Source organism: Dermacentor variabilis, chromosome 9 (assembly GCF_050947875.1).
Source record: "Dermacentor variabilis isolate Ectoservices chromosome 9, ASM5094787v1, whole genome shotgun sequence".
NCBI classification, from domain to species: Eukaryota; Metazoa; Arthropoda; class Arachnida; order Ixodida; family Ixodidae; genus Dermacentor; species Dermacentor variabilis.
The window spans coordinates 115,276,836-115,302,710 of record NC_134576.1 but is presented as its reverse complement, the minus strand read 5'-3'; the positions used below and the strand labels follow the sequence as shown (position 1 = coordinate 115,302,710).

Sequence of the window (25,875 nt, the reverse complement as noted above, 5' to 3'; positions counted from 1 at the left end):
CTGTTGTTTTAATTGAATTAAAAAAAATTATGCGGTTTAACGTGCCAAAACCACTTTCTGATTATGAGGCACGCTGTAGTGGAGGAGTCCGGATATTTCGACCACCTGCGGTTCTTTAACGTGCACCTAAATCTAAGCCCACGAGTGTTTTCGCATTTCGCCCCCATCGAAATGCGGCCGGGATTCGATCCCGCGATCTCGTCCTCAGTAGCCCAACACCATATAGCCACTGAGGAACCACGGCGGGTTAATCGAATTAAAGAAATGCTAAATAAATGAAAATGAAAGTGGATGAAAAGAAAATAAACTGGCCGAAGGTGGGATACAAACACACGTCATCGCATTACGCGTGCGATGCTCCTAACAAATGAGATACCGCGTTTTCCCATCCACTCACCCCATAAAGTGGATATATATATATATATATATATATATATATATATATATATATATATATATATATATATATATATATATATATAAGCCCGCGAATACACGCAAAGTGGCTTCGAGCGGCCAGGCGCGCGACAATTCTGCGTATATATATATATATATCCACTTTGCGTGTATTCGCGGGCTTCTTTCACGCACGGAAAAACGCTTTTGTGCAGCACGTATTAAGCAACAGAAAGCTGTACCGGGAGTTTTTCATGTTGCTGTACAGTTTTCGCGTTGACACTTTCAATCCAGTTATAATATTTGAGAAGCTGATTATAATTAACACTAATTCTGTAATCAGGCGGAATGCAAACAAAAAGAAATCTGGCTGTCTCCAAGCGACGGCCAACAACATTACCTTAGTTCTGTCCAGCTACGTGGCATTTGCATATTTTTAAATCTCGGTGCATCACGGTCGGGACACCCTGCATTTAAACTATATATACATATACTGTATTGAATCTTAATTTTATTTCGTTACAAACCTGTAGCTGGAGCCAGAGGTCGAAAACTCCTACGGAAACCTTGGCTCCTTTGCACAGTCTTACATAATAGATCGAAAAAAGAAATAACAGGCGAACTAAATAAAAACCTAGAAATTGTATGTTCACTGCAAATGTTGCATAGAAGCTGCTGACAAGTGGAAAGTAAACATATACTATGTTAATACAAAAAAACCCCGTAAAGTTAAGCAAATACATATTGCTTGGTCTTATTTTTTTAATATGTTCCGACGCACGCCATAATTGATGCGTTAACACCTTATTAAGGGTTCTGATTACGTGGAAGTTTAATCATTTTTTCACTCGTGCCACTTTTTGCGTGACAGACACCGTGTCGCATGCTTATACAGACGCGTACGTGACCCCATGCTACCGTGCAGCGTTCCTTACGCGTTACTGCATCAACATGCTGTATGCACGCGCTCTTTTATGTATTGATTGCTTAACGCGCGGCAGACGGCTCACGCAATCACAACTCGTCCGGGGGGGGGGGGGGGGGAGTAGGGGAAGGACGCTTATCGATTATTATTTCTCTTTCTTCGTAGTTCTGACCGTGCGTGCAACGCGGCGAACACGTTGGTCAACACGACCTTCGGGAGCTCATTCTATCGACGCGCGTGAGCTGTTCTTGCGCAAAATATGCTCGCTGCTTGCGGTCGTTTCGAATCGACGGCAGCTTCTGTGAAACGCTTAGCAAGGCGGCGGTTTCGGTGTTACTTTCTACGTCAGGTAAACACTTAACGTTTTAAATTGGTTCGCGAAGTCTCTTGTCTGAAGACTCTCGCGTGTCACGGGTGCCTCCGAAATGCGTGATCACGGAAACTTTTATTTGTGGTAGCAGACTGGCGTGTGTATGGCGCTGCATGGCCAATGTCGTCTCGTCTGAAGCCATCCTGCGTGTGTTATGTCTAATCGAGCAAAACAGCGAATAAAAGCAAAACTGGGCGGCAGAAAAGACGGGTAGGTGCGCACCGATAATCTCGGAGGCAACGCCGGTTATTCGCCGAGTTCGTGCTAGGCGGCGCGGCGCATTACTGCGTCGCAGAGAATTTGGAGGACGCGCAAGCTTCGCCTTTAAGTGAGGAACGCGATAGCATTCAACGTTCCCCGACCGCTTCTCACGCTTCCCGGCATCTGCAGCTTATGTAACCGTAGTGTTTACCGGGAAACGCTGGCGGCGAACGCTATGCACGAAGGCGAACTTTCTGGTAAAAACACGGCATCTCGCGTGGTCCGATCCTGGAGATAGTGCACATCCGCACCAAAGAAATTCCACCCTTTTCAGGTTGCTGTTATTGTTTGACACGTTTAATACTTCACTCTGAAAAGATTGAACGTAAAAGGGATGCGCTGTAGGCGTTTTGTTTCGTGACATTTGTTTCTGGGCTGTCATTCTCAATATCCCGAGGAATAACTTTGTCAACAATGTAAGACGCGGTACGACCAACTTCTGTGATACAGTGATGCGACAACGTAATGCGCATTTTATACCGCACAACTAATATAGCAAGGCGTGGCATATACGCGTCTACCTGAACATGTTCGGCATATTTTTCGCTCGCAGGACGCCAACGCTGGCTGCGACGCCGATAACGGATTTTCGGCGACACGGGGCCCTTAACGCTGTCGCGTTAAAACACAAACGCTTCGCCAAGGCGCACCTGAAGCGGCGAATCACGAGTGGAAGCGTGGGCATCAGCGGCACCCCGTGCAAAAGAATCCCTCAGCGTGCGTCGCAAATTGTTGTTGTTGCCTTTCAAACATCCTTCAAGTGCAGTTTTATGCCTAGAGCTCTTATATCTTCCTGGATTCTCCGGTTCTGCGCGCGAAAGAGGACAGAAGAGCCAAACGAAATGTAGAGAGAAAGTGCGATGCAAGTTGTGACGCAAGCATCAGCGTTAATGGAAGCTAAATAAAAGAACGCAAACATCTGGGGACGAGTCGCCGATTGCCTTGTATGCGAGAACACAAGAGTAAGAGAAGGGCGATGACGAAAAAATGACGGACCCCGAAGCTGCGCGAAAGAAGTAATCGACTGTGTAATGCCTCAACGTTGACCGAAGTTGCGCGTCAGAAGCAGCTGGAAACCGGGGGGAGGCATTGTTACGAGATGTCGCGTCGCAGTGGAGGAAGTGCGCCGGTCTCTGAGATAGCGAATTTTTTTTTGTTTTCTTTAGATCGTGGCGCGTTCCGTTCATTCCCGGGGTCACTAGCATGCGACTCAACGGGAACGTATGACATAGAGGAAACCTCGAAATTCCCTCTCGCAACGAAAGCGCGCCTAATCGTAAAGAGATCGCACATATTATACATATACGATCTCTGCAGTGACAGAACGATTGCGCCGCCACGTTTCCTTCTAGTGGTTTTAGCACGAAACATACCCGCCGTGGTTGCTCAGTGGCTATGATGTTGGGCTGCTGAGCACGAGGTCGCGGGATCGAATCCCGGCCACGGCGGCCGCATTTCGATGGGGGCGAAATGCGAAAACAGCCGTGTACTTAGATTTAGGTGCACGTTAAAGAACCCCAGGTGGTCGAAATTTCCGGAGTCCTCCACTACGGCGTGCCTCATAATCACAAAGGGGTTTTGGCACGTAAAACCCCATAATTTAATTTTTTAAAGTACGAAACAAAACGTCAGAAGGGTGGTGGATTGTGCTATAGTTGGCACATGTTTTACTGCAAAGAAATTCAGTTCAGTTCGGAAGAAAGGTGGATTTTTATAGATTTATTTTGCGAAAGAAAAGAACGCCAAGATTGAACTCTATATATCTGCTGTCGTTCAGCAATATGCACATTCAATCACCTTCGTTCTTTCGTGAATTCATTCGTTGTTTTTTTACGGGTGCTCGAACGTTCGCGAAAGCCACAAGCGAAGGGCGCCTGCCCACGCCGTTCGCGTATCGACTTACGCCTGTCAACGACCGAGCCGCGCTGTCGTCGCTGCCGCTGTCCCATTCATAACACTTCCTTGCCTGTCATACAACGTGGCTCGCGCGTTGCGTTTCACGCAGCTCTTGTGCCGGTCGGCGGCATCGTTGTTTACAGCGACGTACCGGGGTTCTTGACGGCAACGGTCACTGCACCGAGCATTTACTCTGTTTACCGATAATCTTCACCGCTTTCTTTTAGTATTAATATCACAATATTGTGTGGAAAGCCCGCTTCGTCATTTCTTCCCACGCAAACACACTTTTGTGGTTTACTGCTTACAGGGTCATATATATCATATGTGACTCCTGTTCTGTTCGCTGGCTGGCTAAGACTGTTTTACTAGCTGGCTCCTTATGACGCCTCAATGACTTGCTTGTTCGCTGTGACTCTTATCCATCTAGCTATGACTTTTCTTGTACTCGCTGCCTATTTGTGACTTTTCTTCTCGCCAGCTTGCTCGCAATGACTCCTTTCTCTTCCCTGGCTTGCTGTGGCCTTTTCCCTCGCTGCTCATTATGACTACAGTTTATCGCTGCTTGTTATGGTTCCTCTTTTTTCTCGCAGGCTCTCTATGGCTCCTCTATCACTCGCGAGCTTTCTATAACTATTCTTTTGTTCACTGGTCTCCTTTACTCTCCTTATCCTTGCTGCATCGCTTTTTTCCTCTCTGTCTCCTTGTGACTTCTACTTTCCCCGATGGATGATTACTCTTTTGTTCTTTATGACCACATAACACCGTGGTTATGACTTACATTTTGGTTGTGGCTTGCTATGTTCTCTTTTCGCTCGCTTTCTAGAACTACTTTTATGCTCTCTGGTTTTCCATGGCTCTTTTCCTCATTAGTTCTCGATGACTCCTCTTTTTCTCGCTAGGGTCCCTTTTCCTAGCTGTCTCGTTGTCACACCTTGTCTCGTTGGCTCTAGAATCTTGCTCGCCATGATTTCTGGTTATTTGCTCGCAATGACTCCTCGATTTCTCGCTGGTTCTTCTTGACTGCCTCTTTGTTTGCTGGTTCTCTATGACTCCTCTGTTGCTCTGTATGATCCCCGTCTTCCTCGCTGTTTCGTTGCGACTGATCTTTTACTAGCTGGCGATATAAATACTTTTTGCTCGCTATAACTTCCACCCCCCCTTTTTTCACTATCATTCCTCTTTCTAACTAGTTCGCTATTACTCCTGTTCTCTTCGCTTGCTTTCTATGACACCTCTTGTCCTCGCTGGTTCGCCATGACTCTTTTTTTGCTCGCAATGACTCCCTCTTTTCTTTTTGCCTTGTTAAGACTCCTGTTTTCTTCTCTCGCTTTCTATGACACCTCTCGTGCTCATTGGTTCGCCATGACTCCTTTCTTGCTCGCTATGACTCCCTCTTTTCTCTTTGCCTCCTTAAGACTCCTGTTTTCTTCGCTTGCTTTCTATGACACCTCTTGTCCTCGCTGGTTCGCCATGACTCCTTTCTTGCTCGCATTACTCCCTCTTTTCTCTTTGCCTCGTTAAGACTCCTGTTTTCTTCGCTTGCTTTCTATGACACCTCTTGTACTCACTAGTTCGTCATGACTCCTTTCTTACTCGCTATGACTCCCTCTTTTCTCTTTGCCTCGTTAACACTCCTGTTTTCTTCGCTGTCTTTCTATGGGACCTCTCGTCCTCACTGGTTCGCCATGACTCCTTTCTTGCTCTCTATGACTCCCTTCTTTCTGTTTGCCTCGTTAAGACTCCTCTTTTCTTCTCTGGCTTTCTATGACACCTTTGTCCCCACTGGTTCGCCATGACTCCTTTTTTTTGCTCGCTATGACTCCCTCTTTTTTCTTTGCCTCGTTAAGACTCCTGTTTTCTTCGCTGGCTTTCTATTACTCCTCTTCGCTCGTTCTCCGTGACTCCTCTCTCGCTCGCAATGATTCCCCTTCTCTTCGCTGCTTCGCTAATGACTCTTGTTTTTTGTTCTCTGGCTGGTTGGGAATTCAGGCTCCGCCATGCGACCGTGGGTATCCCGACCTCACGCTGTCGAAAGTGCGAGGAAAGGACGTTGTAGAGCTTGCTTTGCTGCCAGTAAAAATTTGTGTCCTTTTCGTCGGCGGGGGGGGGGGGGGGCGCATAACTCAAGCCGCCGTCTTGCCTTGGCTAGGTCGGTGTACGCGGTACTACGTGGTGCCAAGACACCGAGTAAATGGAATGACCGAGGCGAGAGACACATGAGTTGAGGAAGTCGGCCACCGTAGAAGAATAAGAAAAAAAAAAGGTAAAAGAAGCGTCGAGTGCCGGCCGGAGCGCTTCTGTTTACGACTAGCTCATCCGGGGTGCCGAGAAGAAGCAATAAGAAAAAAACAAAAAAGAAATAATGAAGAAAAGCGTGGATGAAGAAGTGGCATGTAGTATATATAGCTGGTGTGTGCACGTGTCTTCTATGTGTGTGTGTATGTGTGTGTGTGTGCGCGCGCGCGTGTTTTTTGCTGCTGCTCAAACATGCGAGCGTCCGGATGCGTTCGTAAACAAAGTGATCATGCGGGTACCTGACGAAAGTTATATTGGAGATCTCTGACGAACGACTTGCACACGGGGCCGGTGACGACGATGCGATTGGGACGGAGAGGCTCGAAATTACTGCGCCCGGCAGCATTGCGAAAGGCGTTAACTGCACCGGGGCCAAGCTCTTATATTTTATGATCCCTCCTCGAAGCTCACACAGGGCGGCCGTTTTTCTTTCCGTCTTTCCTTTTTTTTTTCTGTGCGGGCGGGAGAAGTAAAACTCTCTCCTGTGATTAATTGACGAATTACTCAAATAGCTTTTTTTCCCACATCCAGTCACTGAGAGATAAACAAGTTTCGAGAAAAAGATTAACAGGGAATGAATAAAAAAAGTTTCTCGATTGCGTACGAACTCGGTGACTTGCGTAGAGGAGTAATGTACACATTAAGGAATGCCCTGCGTAAGCTTGATTTATTTGCTTTGTAGGGAAAAGCCATTTGGACGCTTACTTTGTACTCGCGTTGACAAATTCGCGCAGAGCAGTAAATTCTGAAGCGACCAGAGAAACAGCGACAATTTCTTTCTTTCTTTTTTTTTCTTCTGCTGTCGTCTAGGTGCTGACGTCACGCCTCCACCATATACGCAAAGGTGGCGCCCGCTCAGGGAGTTGTCCAGCGTCCTCCACTGGCTCCGGTCTTCGGATTAAATCGGTGAGTGTCGCACACGCTTTCTGTTCGCAATTTCTGCCTTTTAAACGAAATAGACATTTAATATAGTCTACTAAAAGTCAATTATTAATTACCGGGGCGCATTTTGTCGTGTTCCGTATCGCCACACTTCAAGATACGAATAACTGCTTGAGACATTACGTTTCATTGCTGTCCGTGAGAATGCGGTATCACTTCAGCGTCGCGGTTCGTTATGACGCGATCCATAAGTTTCTGTATATTTACTGTGACTATAATCTCTGGCTTTTACGTCGATTGTGTTGCTACGCGGATGATTTACTGCCCGTAGTAGGCGACTTCGTATGCTAAAACACGATAGATTTTTTTTTCTTACTGAGATGAAAGCAAATAGACGAGTCCTCGTAGGGGTTTGCTGGTGATGGCTACACCTTTTTGACTTGGTTATTGACATCGAAAAAAGAAAAGAAATATGTATAAAGTTTTGCATGAAGGGAATGCGTAAATAAAATAAAAGCACGTGTATCGACACTAAGGGTAAAGGTATTTGTATAACAAATCCCCATTGAAACAAAGTCCGCGCATGTCTCGTATACACACGAATGTTTCAGGCGTGCCAACAAGACACAGTTGCATCCGACGCGATAGAGTCAATTATCGTCACCTGTGCCAGCACCTTCAAAGAACAGTTCGGAGTACTTTCGTTGCTTTGTGATGCGGCACTGTTGGCGAGCATGGCCGATCAAGATACGTATGTTGCCAATTTTGAAATATTGTGTAGCGCCTTCCAAATATGGGATCGATTACTCTTCCGGTATCTTCAGGTCGCCAAGTCAGCGCTTTAATTTACATCACGAAATAAAGGATTTCATTTTTTTTAATTGTACCATTAACGTGACCCATTAGAAATCATATTATGAACTACTATAATAAAATAAAAATCAAGAAAGGGGCTGACAAATGGAATAGCACACTGTGGTATAAAGGTTATAAACAGGGATCGGTCTCAATCGGTTGGCAGGGTTATATAAAAAGTAGCGGCAGAACGTTACAGAGAAAATGCTAATTAACGCGAATAACGAACAAGTTCATTCGTTGGCTACAGTGCTATACGTCATTAGTAAGCGCGTTCCATTTTAATGTGGCTTGGATAAAAAAAGAAAGGAATATTTAAAATGGTCTTTTCTAGTCGGAAAGAAAGCGATGGTTAAACGACGTCGTTGATGTCTAGCATATCAGCTAGAAAAAGAAACTACGTTCTATAAGAAATGTTCGTGAAATATTGACCTAGCTTGATTTGAAACAAGAATGCCAAACCTTTAAGTTGAGTTGTTTGTTCTTGCACTGGTTCTAAATAAATCTGTGCCTTCTTTTTTTTTTTTTGGCAAAGAGGTGTTACTACTTAACTGGCGCTGGTACAACTTGAAGCCTAGGCAGCTAGAATCAGGCAAATTTGGAGGGCCGGAGCACGAGTGGATGCGAAGAGACGTTGTCGCAATTTAAAACACAGGCGGTGTTTATCTTCGCGCAGCAACGGCAGACTCGCGCCTCGTTGAGTTGCCATCGTAAACTCGGGTTTTCCCTAGCGGAGAACAGCTGGGCGACGGAAGGTTTAGTGGATGTGGGGAGAAAGTGGGGTGGGGGAAAGGGGGCTAGTTAACGATTTCGTCGCCAAACTCGATGGGGGGGGGGGGGCGACAAAGTGCACGCGGTGCGCCCTAAAATCGCGCGCGCCTGGAACAATAGGGCCGCGCCTATACGGCCGCTCGGGTAGCGTGCTGGGACTTGGGCGTGAATGTCTCTACAGAGTGTTCCACCGCCCGGTGCTGTGCGCGCCCTACGACACGTGAAATTGCGTTCAGCGTTTCAATAAAGAACCAGATCCAAACAAGCATCCGAACCATCAATAAGGCATTGCATACTCCCCCCCCCCCGTCCCCCTATGCAAATGAAGTGGTGGTTTTGCAACAGCTTCGCTAAATTGACACTAGTTCACTTTAATTATTACCAAATGTCGTGGTTTCGACTCCCACCAGAGGTCGAGGGTTCGAGTGCCTTAATAAACGATATCTTAATTGACTGCGGGTAAATAACTTCACATTAATTAATATCAGTCGTCGTGGGTTCGAGTGGCGTAATGAACTCTACCCTAATCAAACATGCCTTATCGTGTTGGCTATCGAACGTAATAATGAGGGTTGGTAAGGGTTTATACTGGTCGGATCAAGTTCCATGACAATGGTAATGACACCGGGCGGCTGCGCGGGGATGAGCGAGTGGCACAATGCTTACGCACACTTAGACAACTACCAGCGAAGTTCTCGCGTGAATTTTGCTTTTCTTTTTTTTCTCGCTCTGCTACAGCCTGTATAAGCATTGCCTTCGTAATAATGTATCAGCACTGTAAGGCACCCATCCAGAACCTACTGTACCTCGTGAACTTATCCAAACCGAAGAAGTGCCACAAAATTATCTACCTCGTGGGCTTCTCGTTTCTCAGATTGTAAGAACGGTCATCGGCGAGAGGGAGAGAGAGAGAGAGAGAGAGGCAAAGGAAAGACAGGGAGGTTAACCCGAGATTATCTCCGGTTGGCTACCCTGTACTGGGGGAGGGGCAAAGGGATGCAATAGGTGAGAGAGAGAAGGATAAAGAAAAGAAAAGAAAAACCTAAACACACACACGCACGTACACACGAGGAAGAACAGTGCAGACACCAGGGCCAAGCAGGACGCGACGGCAGTACACATGCGAGTGGTGAATATTTCGTTTACTGTTGTTTCTACTGTATTGGTTCTTTGCTTTTGGCTATATACACTGTCCATATTCGCAGCCAACCCGAAATCACTTCTGTTGACGCGAAGCAACCGCGTTCGCGGTGCATCTGTAAATAGGATGCCTGCAGAATTTACAAGCAATCGCGCGCAGATTTCGTTATAGACTCCTAATAAATTGTTAATAATAAGCATAATAAATAACTAATGACGATGAAAAATGAGTAATAAGAGTTGAATATTAATTATAAAGTAAGACAAATATCGTCGTGCGGAATCGTCTTGTGAGGAGCTATTAGAATGTAGGTTCTTTTTGAAGCACGCGTATGCAGAGAGTGTCCCCCCTAACTTTAACCAAGGTTTAAGTTTACCCTGAAGCACTCTTGGAGGACGCGAACAAATGCATATTCTTGGCTAATGTAAGGAGCAAGTCACACTATTTTCTCTATTTCGCTTAATTGCGGAATTAGTCACGGTTAGTTAACCGACTTTGCAAGTATTCAATTTACGGCGAAACTTGCAATGAGAGAAAGTTGTAGAGCGGTTCTCAGTAACATCTAATTTAGCGTATACTAACTTCCTACTAGCTACATAGTAATTTTTACGCGACTCAAAGAAAGCTCGCGAAGTATTAAAAAGAAGAGAAAAAAAGCGCTTGACAACATACGTGCTTGCTCGTCGCGATTACAGTGCCCTCAAACGTGCCGCTTATGAACGAACAGCGCGTTTAATCTCGACACTGTCTGGTCTGCTTATCGCTATCAAGACCCGCCGCGGGGAAGCACATCGCTGGCGTAAATCACACAGCCAACGCCTCCGTCGCTGCCCTTTCACTCTTTAAGCGCCAACATGCAAAGCGATATGCGCTGTTCGTTCTTGTACGTGCGGCAACTTTCAGTTTCTTTTCATATTTCGCGGGCTTTCTTTGGATCTAATTATGTAATTAAGGGAAATACAATAAACACATTAACTTGCTCCGTACAAGAGCCAACAACATGCATTCGGTCGCGTTCTCCCATCAACATATGTTTAAACCTTAAATAAAGTTAACTGGGACACCTTAGCTGTATGTGGCCTTGGAATTGAAAACGCAAAACTATATTACAGTATTTCTTGTTTTTTAATTTTCGAAATTCACCATTAGTTCGCTGTGATAGGTCAGAATGGCTCGGGCTGCACCCTTAAGGGCGGCGCCCGAGCCATTCTGACCTATCACGGAGTACTAATGGCGGGTTTGTAATAAAAGCCAGTTTGTAATTCCAGCCCCTTTCTACTATGTACGCAATTTATCGAGACATCCTGTCGACGAAGCCTTGACTTATACTGTGTATCAACTGCTCCACGAACTGGCCATTGACAATCTGTCGATTTAGGCCCCGCGTTCCCGCTCCGACAAACCACGCCAGATTCTCCAGTGTGTCTCGAGTATGGACTAGACGATATCGGTCTTTTATAAAAGCAAGGGTCCCGGTAGTCCAGCCTCGCGGCTCATCAGCCCATCGAAATTGAACCACACGAGATCTTCCGCAGTAGGGGAAGGCAATAAACACGAGTAAGCCCGACTGTGTTTGTAGATGCGTACTGACGCTTGCTATAGTGCATGTGAACGAGCTAGACCGTTCTCACTCTCCGTTTCTTTCACTCCCCCATCTCCCTCGTCACCAGTAGGGTAGCAAACGGGACAAGCTAACTTCCCTGCCTTCTTCCCTTTTTTCCCCTCTACCCTCCCCTTTTCCCCCGCTCTCTGTCTTTCTTTCTCGACCCACTGGGGAGAGTTACTGTCAGTAAATGATGAGCTGCGCTCGTTTACTCGCACAGCCTATACAGACTGCTTATATGTGGAGCGGTCCGCGGAGCAGTGCACCGAACTATCTTTGCGAGGGCTGTCATGCAGCGCGCGCAATTTGCCGGGACCCCTTTTTTGTCCGCGCCCGGTATGCAGAATGGCAGCCACGCGCTGGCGCGCGCACGAAAACTCTGCAGCCGCCCTTGCGCCTAGACTCGTCTCGATTTAAAAAGCCGCCGTGCTCGGTGAATAAAAGAGCCGTTAGACCCTCGGGCATAAATACGGGTGGACGCTCTCTGTAGTTTTGTAACGGGCAGTATATGCTCGCGCGCGCGCTCTGAGTACTGCGAAACACTTCAACTACTGTGCGCCTTCGTTTCGTTACACTATATATTCGCGGACGCGTTATAAGTTGTAGGTCTCCTAATTGCGATTACAAGAAGGAGGGGGGAGGCGATCGGCGCTCTTCGAAAAAGTTTTCTAGCTCCGTTGCCCGCCGCATTGTGAAATCGCGTAGAACGAGCTGTACGGTTGCATACGCAAGCGGCTTTAATGGTGCATTGCGACAGTTGTGGGTCCTGAGAATTAGGCAAGGGGGGGGGGCAGAAGGGAAGAGATTGTAGCAGATCTGTAAAATTGTGTCGAACGAGCTACCGGTATGGAAGATCCTTTGATTGCGAATTAAAGGCGCGCATCTTGGAGCCGCAATGAGATAAGTTTTTTTTTTGTTACTTGTTTGCTTTAAAGATCTTATCGAATAGCTATAGGCTCAATTTTAATCAGGAGCAGCGAATTCAGTGTAGTTACACTGTAGCGGACGCTCGCACACGCAGTTACGGCTCGGGTATTATCGGTGTTCTTATATGGACCTCGTTATTCGTACTACAAGAGGCGCGGCTGTTCAGCATGCTGACGGTGTTAGTATATCGTTACAGTGAGTAGTCTCAAGGTTACAGCGAGTGTTTTCTAAATTACGCCGGGTTGCACGAAGGTTTCGCGATGGCTTTGCTTTCAGTTCGTCGTTCCACGAGTATCGGCGGAGCCGTGGAATACTGATACGCCAGTGAAAGTCTTGAGAACTTAATTGTGGAGATAAAAGAACACGTTGTTAATGCCGCGTTATAAAACATGCCCGTGGCTTGTGTCATGCGTAATGATGGTTCATATATATATATATATATATATATATATATATATATATATATATATATATATATATATATATATATATATATATATATATATATATATATATATATATATGTATATATATGTATATATGTATATATATATAGCTCTTTCAGAGTGAACTGCGAAGGTGTCTGTGAAGGAACTTGACGAACTGCTATTCAAGTTCAAATACATTACTACACATCTATCCCAACCTTTAGTGGCAGGTGACGAGTGATGCTTGCTGCCTCTATAGTCCTTTAGGGATTCTGTGACGAGAAGCACGTTTGATGATTTCAGTCGATGTTGTGAAAGGTTGTTGATAAGCTACGAGAAAAAAAAATACACCCAAAAGACAAAACAAAAAAGGAGCGCGAGAACTTTATAGACCTGCAAAGCACGCTATATTCACCTCAGGCCTGAAGCGAATTCAGGGATAACTATCGTTTCTTCAAGTCGGTTCTTATGACTGATCGGTACGTTGAGTACCACGGGAAAAAGTAAGAATTCGTGTCCTCATAAACATTGTAACAACCGCTTTTCTTAGCCCGAAAGCATAAGATAAATGATAACATCGCGCCTACTATATAGTAGGTAGGCATGTTGCCGTTACGGTCTTGGGGGTTTTCGTCTCAACTGGCAGTGTTCGAAAGGCGCATTGGTCGTCTGCGGCGGCCATGACCGTCTACATATCGAATCGCTTTCCAAATCTGCACACGAACCGACGGGCAAGCGCACACACGCCCAAATCACATTCGTATATATACAGGTCCGCAACGCATCCGGCTTCATATCCCGGATTAATGTTTCCTTTGCACTGTTTCTTTTTAGCGCAAACGGCTTCCGCGTTAATTTTTAAAACGGATTTCAAGCGAAATGCGCGTTATTACATGGATCGCACGAGGATATATGGCTTTGCGATGGACGACGCATATATGAGCTGTGTAGAGAATTTAATCTCCCACCTTGAGGGGGGTTCCGGAGAGAAGCGTATCGCGGAAACGGGCGATAGACCAGGAAGAACGATCGACAGCGTCAATGTGTATAACAGCGAGCGCCACAGTGCCGTCCTCCTCCGTTCCGGGTCTCCCCCCTCATCTGCGATGCGTTCCGTATATATACCCTCGCGTCACGCACGGACAACTTGCCGAGTATACATACGTAGCTCGCGCATTAAGTCGCCGCGGTTTCGGCTGCACTCGCTCTTTTCTTTTTCCCCCCCCTTTTTTTTTATCGAAGCGCTCCAGGCAACGTGGCATTGCAGAGTCGCCTGCATAACGGGCCACGATTCAGCGCACGTTCGTAACCCGCCAATGCAGCGCGGCATTAAAACGCGCCCGCACCGCCGTTGCACCCCCCCCCCACCCCCCCGAGACGCGCCGCGCAAGCGGTGGTGCAGCAAATGAAATGCCCCCCCCCCCTCTTTCGCCTCCCCCTATGTTGTCCGTGTCCACCGCGGCGCGGGCCAATGTGAGGGGTGGGGGGGGTGGGGGAAGGTTGAGGGGTTATCAGTTGTCGCGGTCGAACGGCGTCCGTCGATCGCTCGCTGGGCGCGTGCCGCTACCGACGCGGACAGTTTCCGAGCGCCTCGGCGGCTAGACTTGTCTTTAAGAGTCTGTAAAGACTGAAGTCTTTAACGAAGGGTAAAAATGAGACGTCCGCCCAGACGTCTAGCTAAGTGCTACGATTTACTTCTGTCCACCTTGCGGGTTTCCGCAGAACTTCGCGTCACAGACTTTAAGTCTGTAGACTATATATAGTCAATAGACTGTATAAACGTCTAGACATTTCCGTCGGAGCATGGCACACTGGGGTTCGTATTTTCGGTTGACGGCTTACGGATAATTCATGCGCGATTACGTAGTTATGCATACGCTTGCTTAAAACTTTCCTGTTAGCACTTTCCGAACGATCTATCTGCCCTCCCTCCCTCTCTCAACTTGGACACGGTCGTATGAATTAGTCTTGCTAAACTGAGGTGTTATTTTAACTGCTTGAAATGTATTTTAAAGGGTGCATTTGAACGGCATTGCTTGTATATTGGTATGCTGAGTTCATTTGTGCGTGGGTTTCAATGTGCTGTGCATGTATGCGAAACTCATTTACATGATTTGCGCTGCGTGTCACATTGTAGCATATTATCCTGTATTTTCTTTAATTCTTCTTTTTTTTCCCCCTTTTCTGCGGCTCTAGACAAATGTGCCGCTTGTAGGAAGGTTTTCTTTCACACTTTGTCAGGCACTTGCTCGCCCTCGCGTAAATACCCTTCACAACTACGTATTTTGTCGTTGAAATGAACTGCGTCGTTGTACTTATGCTTCCACAACAATAATAAAAGAAGGCCACTCTTACCGTGAAAGCTCTTGGCGTGTCAGGAGAGACTCAAAATACGTAAAGCAGGTGGCGACGCTGCAGTCAAGTCGCCGCACTAGCTGGCCACGTCACGTCATTAATTTTAATATCGCCCACTCGGGGCGACGTAGTTTTTTATTGCTAAAAAGAAAGAATTACATCACGTTCTAAAGGAACCAAAAAGCCTTGGCATAGCAAACAATTTCGAGAACGTTTTCTGCGACAAAACGGCCCAAAATTCGGGAGGATAATTTGAAATCCCCGTTGCCACATTGACGTGCGCCGGCGTTGGCGTTCATTTTCGCCGTTCCTAGTGAACGTTTCTGTGCCAACTTAATGAAGGCATATTCTTTAAAAGGGTATACGGATCCTACCAGATTTAGTGACACGCTATTTGTAATGCCTCTTTAAGACCATTCTCGAAAGTATAGCATCGTCGCTAACGAGCTTTGGGCCATAATAGCTCGATGGCAAGAAACTCGGCTTTCGCCATCGGGGAGGGGGGGGGGGGATGACGTTGAAGATCCCTCGGTGCTCATAATTAATCCGTTATCCTCCCCACTACGGCGTGCCTCATAATCAAATTGTGATTTTTGGCGCACGTAAAACCCCCATAATTAAATTCTCAGCTTTCGCCGAGTCCTCTAGATAAGACAAGGTGGTGTACCTGTGGCCAACCTTACAAGAGGTTTCCGCATCGAAGGCTGCTGCTCAAGCACACTTTGATTATACGCCGCCTACACACGTTACTGCTGATTCATTCGTTTCAGATGGTATACAGATCGTATACACGAGGATCGCGTTATGTGGTAGCCGTAATCGGCTACCAGATAACGCGAATTATCGAGTGCTTCGACCCTTTGGCGGTCTTCACAATACGAACGAAGCAGTGGAGCATGTGCTTCCTGGCTGAACTATGCGAGAGGCTGTTCAACGTCGCACAAACACTTTTTTTTTATCGGAAGGCAGTGGAAGTTGAGATATGTAGTCATTTTGTGTGGGTGTGGGTGGGGGGCAGCACATCACTTGCGATGGCGGCCGAACCTTTGTCGATCATTTCGGCAAATATACCGATGGACGAATTGGCCTAAATTTCGTTGCTCGACTTTGTGTACTCGTCAAGTTTGGAAGACAGGCGCTGTAGTTGTGAAACTGAAGGCAGCCACTGCGGAAAGCACTCCCGTTTGCATACCTGTAGCGCGGGCGGTTGATATACATCCTCCCGAGATGTCAGTACACGTCATGGGCACAATCGCTTTTCGAGACGGTTCTTTATTACAGAATGGTGTGATACGAAGGAAGGAAAAAACACACCTAGTATTTTAAGTACCCACGTTAGGTGCCTAAAACAGTAACTGTGCGTACGCAGAGAGAGAGAGAGTAACCGTCTCCTCGTGTTTCGTGAGGCAACAGCTGAACTTAAAAAAAAATAGAAGTTCGGGTGCCGTTCTGCTAAACCAACACGTACTTCCATTCGTTTGTGCTTAAGACGTAATCGCAATCGGATCACCGATGTTCCTTCCATCGAACGAACGAACGAACGAACGAACGAACGAACGAACGAACGAACGAACGAACGAACGAACGAACGAACGAGCGAGCGAGCGAGCGAGCGAGCGAGCGAGCGAGCGAACGAGCGAACGAACGAACGAACGAACGAACGAACGAACGAACGAACGAACGAACGAACGAACGAACGAATAAATAAATAAATAAATAAATAAATAAATAAATAAATAAATAAACTGTCTTTCTTTGCCTAAACACATGCAGAGATGAAGGTTTATAATCATGTGGCGGCCTTTGCCATGCTGACGATGCATCCAGGACTTTCGTGTCACTTAGCGGCGTTCGAAACGCATTTCATGGTTGCTGCTTGTAATCTGTGACGACAAAACGTCCCATATTGAAACGGCGTCACTTGTTGCAAAGGATGGCTGCAACACCATAATTGAACCGCTTCATATGCACACGCTTCAGCGCGCACATGGCATCATATCTGGGATGAATGTGCTGCGTAATCGCTTTCGAGTTAATCTTGAGGCGGCAATTGCAATCGCCGTTGTGCCCTTCTCTATGATTCGAACTTCTGATACATGGATTGCCAATCCAAGATTATTATTATTATTATTATTATTATTATTATTATTATTATTATTATTATTATTATTATTATTATTATTATTATTATTATTATTATTATTATTCCTGGAGTCAGTGCGCCGCCAGGCTTCTTCCCTGCTATGCTAGCGAGCTGATGATGTTGATGAGTTCTTCAATATTGGCACAAACCGACTGCGGGGGATAGACCGAGAGGCAGATGGTATCATAATAAAAGTATAAAGGAAAAATTCAAGAGAAACGGATCGCAAATCAGATAAAAATAGGCCTGTTCTCCCCCGATGCGTCGTCAGCCTGTCACCACAAGGTACGGCTGTTGAGCTGGTTAAATAATGCACCGAAGAGAAACGCTTATTTGTTTGCACGTGCAGTCGAGGTGAATGAATGGTTACCCTTGGCAACGGATGGAAAAGTTCGACGGGGTAAAAAAAAAAGAGAGGGATAGAAAAGTCGGCACATGCACTTAGACCCAACAACACCGGGATTTTCCGCAGGTGCGCTATTGGAGCGCGATGAGGAAAAACGAAAGTTGAGTCACGTGTCAGTGGGTGGGTCTCCGAGACGGGGCCACGCTTAAGTCGTCTAGTACGTATGCGCTCGTAAAACGGTTAGCACTGCGGTTTCCGATGGGCTTATCGTCTCCGTCGACGAGAGGGGGAAAAAAAATGGATCGCCCCCCTCGTTCGCAAACTGCGAGACAGCGTACACACGTTTGCCGCACTGCACGAACCCGGAAAACTGGGCGAATATTGAGGCCTCTGTTGCACTAACACGAGGAGAAAAAAAAAGAAGAAAATAGAAAATAAAGAACAAGAAGAAGTTTACGAGCGTGATTGAGGTGGCCTAGCTTGGAACGTTAAGCGATCGCTCTGCTGCTCTTCTTGCCTCTGAAAGAGAGAGCGAGAACGAAAAGGAGCGAGGTAGAAGTTTTAGCTAGCACGAAACATGTGAATATTATAACCCGTGCCTTTTGATATGACGTAAAAAGAAAAGTGGTTCCACGTGGTTTGATTGTAGGTGACAACGGTGCTTCTGTACTTCGAAATTTTAATTTTTGACGTTTTGATTGCACAGTCCTACGTAAATGTCATTTTGGCGAATAAAATCAGTTGGAAGTCGGCGTTGCCCGTGTTGTTTCTTGCCTCTCTTCTTAAGTTTAACGCGGCTGATGTAATCATACATATATATAGAGGGAGGAAGAGGCCGGGAGGGTAGTCACGGATGTCTACTGGCTACCGGTTGGTTATCCTACACTTGAGGGAGGGGAAAGATAGATAAGAAAGAAAGGAACGTAAAGAAGGAAAAGGAGCAAACATTCTCTAAACGCACTACAAACGCTCTCGAACACAAATATTCGCTGAGCATTGAAAAGTCGCTTTTCCTTTTTTTTTCTCTCTCTCTATGTAATTCGGGAAAGCGGCCTTAGGAGTGCGTAGTAAAAGTGAACAAAATGGGCCATCTTAACCATATTGCGTGTTTTTGAAGGGGTCTGTGCATTACAACCACCTGTGGGCACGGTCGCACAGGTGGTTGTACAGTCCAGCCACCTTCGGAGAAAAAGAAGAAGAAGAAGAAAGAGAAAACAAAGACGTTTTAGGACGTTTGTGGAATTGCGCATGCAAGAAGGCATCGGCGAAGGTCTCACTACACCCCTTTTTTTTTCTCTCGAGATCAGTTCGAGATCGCACACACTCATGACTGTCTTAAGCAAAATTACACCCTTTTGCCACACAACTATTATCGTTATCTGTCTTGTCTGCATTTCCTTTCTTTGACACAGCGAGCCCGGTACTTCCCAGTAACGAACGGCATGCCCGTTATCAGCATGACATTGCATTCGCGACAGGAAAGTAGCGGGCGCGGCGTTTTCAAGAAAGAAAACGCAAGCAAGGCAGATGACGATTATACACACTTGAAACGGTTGCACCCTTTGGGGTGTATACTTGTCCCACAAAGAGAATCGTCATCTGCCTTGCTTGCGTTTCCTTTCCTGAAAACTCGGCGCTCGCTACTTTCCTGTCGAGAATGCTGCGCCACACTGATAACGCGCATGCCGTTCGTGACTGGGAAGTACCGGCCTCGCAGCGTTAAAGAAAGGGAACGCGGGAAAGACAGATGACGATTATTGTTGTGGGACAAGATACGCCCCAAAGGGTGCAAAATGTTCTAAGAGTGTACGGTCTTAGAAAATTTTACACCCTTTGGGGCTTATCTTGTCCCACAACGATAATCGCCATCTGCCTTGCTTGCGTTTCCTTTCCTGAAAACTCGGCGCTCGCTACTTTCCTGTCGAGAATGCTGCGTCACACTGATAACGCGCATGCCGTTCGTGACTGGGAAGTACCGGCCTCGCAGCGTTGAAGAAAGGGAACGCGGGAAAGACAGATGACGATTATTGTTGTGGGACAAGATACGCCCCAAGGGGTGCAAAATGTTCTAAGAGTGTACGGTCTTAGAAAATTTTACACCCTCTGGGGCTTATCTTGTTCCACAACAATTTTCGTCATCTGCCTTGCTTGCGTTTCTTTTCTTGAAAACTCGGCGCTCGCTACTTTCCCGTCAAGAATACTGCGTCACACTGATAACGCGCATGCAACGCGCGGGTGCAACCGTTTCAAGAGTGAAAGAGGGCACAAGAATTGCGCGCGATCCGCTTGTTGCCCGTTCGGAGGAGGATCGACTGAGCGTTCGTTAAATGCGACGCCCCGACGCACCCGACACTACTAATAAGCTTGTATCGTGACGAGAGAGAGTCCCCCCGGGGTGGGTGGGGGGGGGGGGGGCGAAGCTCTGTGTTACGAGATTGTCGCGAACAGGCTTCGAGCTTACGCGTTGGATTTCCCTACGGGCAGCACAGTGCGCGACCCGAACGGGCTCGCTCTCTTACAAACATCGGAGCGGATTTCTCGCATCGACCGGTGCAGTTCACGCATGCGGGGTTCACGGAGTTCCAAGACCCCCCCCCCCCCCCCCTCCAGTCAGACGTGGAAGTGATGGTAATTGCACAACTTGCAGCGTTAACTTAAAAGTTATTGCGCACTTTACGAAATTTACATGCAAAGGCAGTCTTATACCGACGCGCTATAAATACTTCTCCCAAAACAACGTACGTGCGCGCGAATTCGTGCGAGACTGCTCGCACAGTCCCCCCTGCTTGCTTTGTTAGCGCGCGCTATGCGCGTTGGATAGAGATGTCTCTGGAAAGACCAAGGTTTCGGAAAGAACTTGCGCGCGTCAGACTCGCCCGAAATTGGGTTATTTGCGGGGGAATATTCTTACTCCTCGTTTCTGTCTCTCTGCGTTGTTTTGTGCGACGGATTCTTTCAGTGCGCCAAACAGCTTCGCGCAGTTCACGGAGGCACCGGTATGGGTACCGAGATTTTTTTGCGCTCCTTCTTTGTTTGAGCATTAAGAAGCGCTCGTGTGCGGCTGGAATTAAGGCAAACAGAGACGATGTATAGGCGTTAAAATCGCTGGAACGGAATGTGTCGCGGGCTTTGTACCGCGCAAGAACAGAGAGAGAGAGAGAGAGAGAGAGAGAGAGAGAGGAGGGAGGGAGGGAGGAGCTCTGTAGGATGAAGGGCTTACGCAGCCGGGCTAATGCGGCAGTTTGAACAAAGGCCTCCGGCATTTGTCGTCGTCGTCGTCGCCGACGTTGTATGAATACGAGCCGCGTGCTATAGGCGACGTTGGGCGAGATTTGCATTGCGCTCAATGTTTGGTCTACGCGAGCGCACGCACACTCTCCTCTCGTGTCTCACTAGTCTCGCCGACTGCGCGTGCAGTGAAGGGAGAGTTGCAGGCGCCCGAACGAAAACCCAGCTACGGATTCTCGGTTTGCAACGACGGGCTCGAGCCATTTGTGGCGTGGCGTTATGCTGCGCCGAGCGTAGGCGAGGTGAGGTCGCCGGTTCGAATCGCGGCCACGACGCGATTGGCCACATGTTCCGGTAGTGACACGGAATGCGAAAGAACAAAAAAAAAAAAACGACAACAAGAAACAACGTTTGTAAAGCGCTTACTGCTGACAAATTGGGCAACCGCAGGTGGATGAAAATTATACTCTGGAGGCCCTCCCGATTTCGTCACTTCTCACCAAGCTTTGTGCACGTGAATAAAAAAAACAAGGACAGATAATGCGCTGGTACCAAACATGATAATTGTATCAATGTCAACTTTCCGTTAGAAACAGAATTACTTTCTTCTTGAAATGTAGCAGAGGGTAGAGGGAGTCTTAAATAATTATACAAATTATTAAAAAAAGGCTATACCGCTTAATTGGGTCGTCTTTATTCCATATCTACTGCGTACTTTTGCTAACAAAATTTGTTATTCAAGGCAAATCTGGTGTTATCGTAAATACAACAGGATACCTTGTCAAATACATTCATGGTAATAAGGCTGCCTATTGTTTTGAATAGTGCCATGACTAAGTGATAATTAACCGGATGGATAATATAAAGGATCTTATATGTTCCAAGAAGGGCGTGGGCCGCGAGGGCGTTGGAGCCCTTCCCATGAATGTCGTTCCTATCACTCTAAAAATGTTTAAACCCTTAAGGGTGTTGGCTTGTCCCGTCGGGGAGACCTCCTACCGCTAGGCTTTAAAATGTCCTATAGCGCGCGACAGCGAGCTCCAACTAGACGTGCGACGACGAAACACGTGGCCGGACACTGCGTAATAATTCTGACAGCCATCGGCGCACACAGATATCTGACACGAGAATATGACAGCGATAGCTTGGAAGGTTTATTCAATGCACTTTTCGTGCCCGCTTGTCGCAGCCATCGTCAACTTTCCTTACTGCCAGAAAGAAAAGTCGGCAAACAGGATAACTTCATTGGTCCCCGCCAACAACGCGATCTTGCTCCTTAAACGCGAAGGGCGTAACCGGCGGGACAATTAAACACTCTTTATACACCCTTTATATAAAGGTGGCAAAAAAGAAAACGTTTAGTGTGCGATTTGTCGGAGCGGCTCGCAGCTAAAGCTGTACTGCATGGAACTTGGGAACGCGGAGCGTCTAAAACGTGGCAGAAAGAAGGTAGAAGAGGGGTGCGATTGCGTTCCTCGGCGTTTAAACATACGGGACAACCTTCTCGTTCTTCCACCGCTCATTTGTCTCGCGTTCTGCACGCTAGGCGCTAGGCAGGCTTTGGAGCTGCGCAGCTTAGGTCACGTGGGAGGAAAAAAAAATAACGTGAAACATAAGGGCCATTGAATAAGCTTGCGCGCGCAAACGCCTGTGTTCTCGCGCTTTTAAGCGCAGCTGGGACTGAGTAAGCACCCAGGAAAGAAAGTAAAAAAAAAAAAAAACGAGGAGAGGCCGGGTTTGTTTGGTCGCGTCAGGCCGGGGGATTAAGGTTAGTGCGGCTGAACGGGCCGCCCTCTAGGGATTGAGATGCAATGCCTGAGAGAGCTGCGCAGAGAAGGAGAGGGAGAGAGAATGAAAGAAGCGACAGCGCGGGCAGATAGCGAAAGAGGAGGTACAGAATGCGGGGAGGAGGCAGTGATTGAGCGACTGGGATTGAAGGAAAGAGCTGGAGAGGCGATAGAATGGACGCGCAGGATGAAGGAAGGAGTCAGAAAAGAGAGAATGGAGGGAAGGAGTGATATAAAGTAAGGGGGGGGAATGTAGTGAAAGACAGGTGTAGAATGAATGAAGAGGTGAAAGAGGTAGTGAGAGGTAGAGAGAACGATAAAGGAGGGACACTAGGACGGATGGTGAAAGTTACATGCAAAGCGAAGGGAGGACTGAGAAACAGGGACAGATAGGGAGAATGGAGAAAGGAAAGAGTGAAGGGCACAAACGTTCAAGAAAAGATTATGGGCAGAATGAAGGAAGGAGGCAATGGAAAGGGTGAGAGAGAGGGAATGAAGGAATGTAGGTGTGACAGAAGGACCGATCACGAAAGCGTTATGGAGTTTATAGATGTTACACATTGTATAAACAAGCACTGGTTAGCACCGCAAAGCTAAAGCACACTTCGACACCAAAACACATAAAACAGCTTGCTCATTGTCTTTTCTGGCCATGGAAAGCACAGGCGTGCAAAAAGAAAAACAGGCAGAATGCCTTCATTTGTACTATTTACCTAGGCTAATGCGATTATCATTTGAGCGCTGTGCGCCTGTGTAATTTGGTGATGAGAAATTTCAATAACTATCTATATGTCATATAATTACGGTGTGCAAGTTGTATGTCAGTTACATACCCTGTGCCACATACCCATACACATTAACCCAAGTTGCCTACTTGATCAGGACTTAGGTTATGTGCTGGATGCTGTCTGGCCTAGCAGACAACTTCGGTGACTGGGAAGAGTGGCGTATTGATAACATAGATAGCTAGATAGATAGATAGATAGATAGATAGATAGATATAAAGAAAGAAAGAAAGAAAGAAAGAAAGAAAGAAAGAAGGAAAGAAAGAAAGAAAGTTGCTAAACTGTAGGCTAAGAATGCTGATAGCATCAAAACTAATGAAATATTAGGTTAAAATCACTAGTATTGAGAGTAATTATTCAGTTATTGATTTGCTGAGCTATCCACAACTGAAACTTCGCTTCAGTGTGTGACAATGCTACAAAAAGTTTGGTATAGCGCTGTCTCTTGCGTTTAAATCATCATTTCGATGTATCAAACACGGCGTATCACCTTGTGCATTGTGGGGTTGATAGTTTTTCAATGTCCCTTTTGCCTGCCACCTTCTCGGCAGAGGCGAAGGAAAGGAAAAAGAAAGCTCACAAAGAATGTGAGAAAACTGGAGCAGACGATGCTGCAAGTTGTACAAACCTAACCGAAACGAAGACTAGGTTACTCTTAAACGGCCGCTCGACCAGTCCGCTTCTCGTGCTAAGAAGGCGCAATAATTTTCAGCAGCAGGTAGATGAACACGTCACCGCTTTCGCCGCGTTACCGAGATAACACTTTCTCGCAGTTGGCGATGGTCGAAGCGCGCCAAGAAGGTATAGATAAGGCGCCGAAGTTTCGAGGAAGGCAGTGGCTGTTCGAGCGACAAATTGAAACGACGGCACAATAAAAAAAAAAAAGGAGTCTTGGGATTTCATTACCATATGTTTACGAGGTACGCCGTGGTGGGGGTCGCCGGATTAATTTCGACCGCGTGGGACCTTAAACGCGCCTTAAATACTGGACCTTAAATACTGGAGCGTTTTTTTTGCATTTCGCCCCCATCGAAATGCAGCAGCCGCGGATCCAACCCGTGTCGTCTTCCTCAGTAGCACTACGCTGTAGCTGGCCGTAGCCACTTAGCCAATTGACGCGGCGGGTGACATAATCTTTGAGTCGTCGTGACGTATGATAAGCTGGTCGATCATCGGTGAGCGCCGGACTTGTATATCATGTAACGAGTGATCGTGATTCGATGGTAGTTCTTTTCCCTCCCCCCTTGTGTATGGTTCCGTAGGGGATACAGGGCGTTCACAGAATAAAAACAAAAACCAAAAGATACCGCGACAACGACGACGATGATAAAGTTAATCAAAAGGCAGAAAAAGGAAAAAAAAATGTCCGCAAGGAATCTAAAGAAATTTTAGCGCATCAAGCGGAGGTTGCAAGCAGCAGCGGCGGATATTTGGCGTATGTGCAAACGTCTCTCCGTGTCACCGGGCACATTTTATTTAGTGCCTTATTTTGCTCCGGGCCGTGGTACACGCACGCCCTCGGTCGTAAAAGAAAGAAAAGGAAAACAGGAGAAAGGAGTGTTTTCGTCGTTGCTCGGCGTTTCGCGTTGCGCAGAGGCTGCCGCTGCTGCCATAAAGGGGCTCGACGCGCAGTAAACACAACTTAGCGAGGCGTCACCCGTCTGTAGGGATAGCGCTGCTGCCGCTGCCGGTTCTGCCAAAGGATCGGGGCTGGCATGTGCCGGCGGGTACAACGCCGAAGGGCCCTGTCGGCCGTTTCCGCCATCACGCGGAACCTGCGTAGGCAGTCTGTATGCACTGTACAATAATTTACACCCTTAAAAGTGAATAAAGGCGTAAATCTGCTTATAACTCCTGTCATTACACCTTTTCGTTATAAGGTGTAAAGGTGCGAGTTATACACATAACTCCTTATTAACTTCTAAAGGTGTAAATTATTTTGAAGTGTGTGTGCGTAAAATAATTTACACCCTTAAAAGTTAGCAAGGATGTAAATATGTGTATAAGTCACCCTTACACCCCCAAAGAGGGCGTAATGGTTGGAGACATATTTACATCCTTGTTCACGTTTAATGGCAAACAAAATGGGTATAGGATGCGTGTGATCTGCACGGGCTCAGTCATATTTAATCAAAACATGCCTTAATCGCCTTTTCCTTCCCTTTCACGAATGCTGCCGCGGAGATATCTGGCATGGGGATGCCTTTAAACTGATATAGCTTAACGCATGCTCCTTCCGAAGCCTCCGGCGTGATTGTTCCTTGCAGCCTGTGTTTCTCAGAATTAGACCGCTAGGAAGGACGTGTCTTGATTGCTCGGGTTCAGCCTGACGACGGCCGCGTACGTTCGCCTTTGTCGCGAAGCGAGAAAGGCAATGCGCGCAGCGCCGCGAGCGAGTCGAGAGGGAGCCGGCCGGCTTCCTCTTTGTTCCGTTCCGTTCTTCGAACGCAGTTACAGAACGAGGGTTCTGTGTGTCTG

At 46.9% G+C, this 25,875-nt stretch overlaps 1 protein-coding gene across 2 annotated transcripts in view; it reads left to right on the top strand.

The window, feature by feature from the left end:
* LOC142557325 (uncharacterized) overlaps positions 1-25,875 on the top strand; it is a 412,081-nt gene that overhangs the window by 85,144 nt on the left and 301,062 nt on the right. For both annotated transcript variants that reach the window (XM_075669074.1, XM_075669068.1), the window contains exon 2: positions 6,957-7,052. The gene's annotated coding sequence lies outside the window, so the exon portion shown is untranslated. The remainder of the gene's footprint in view (positions 1-6,956; positions 7,053-25,875) is intronic.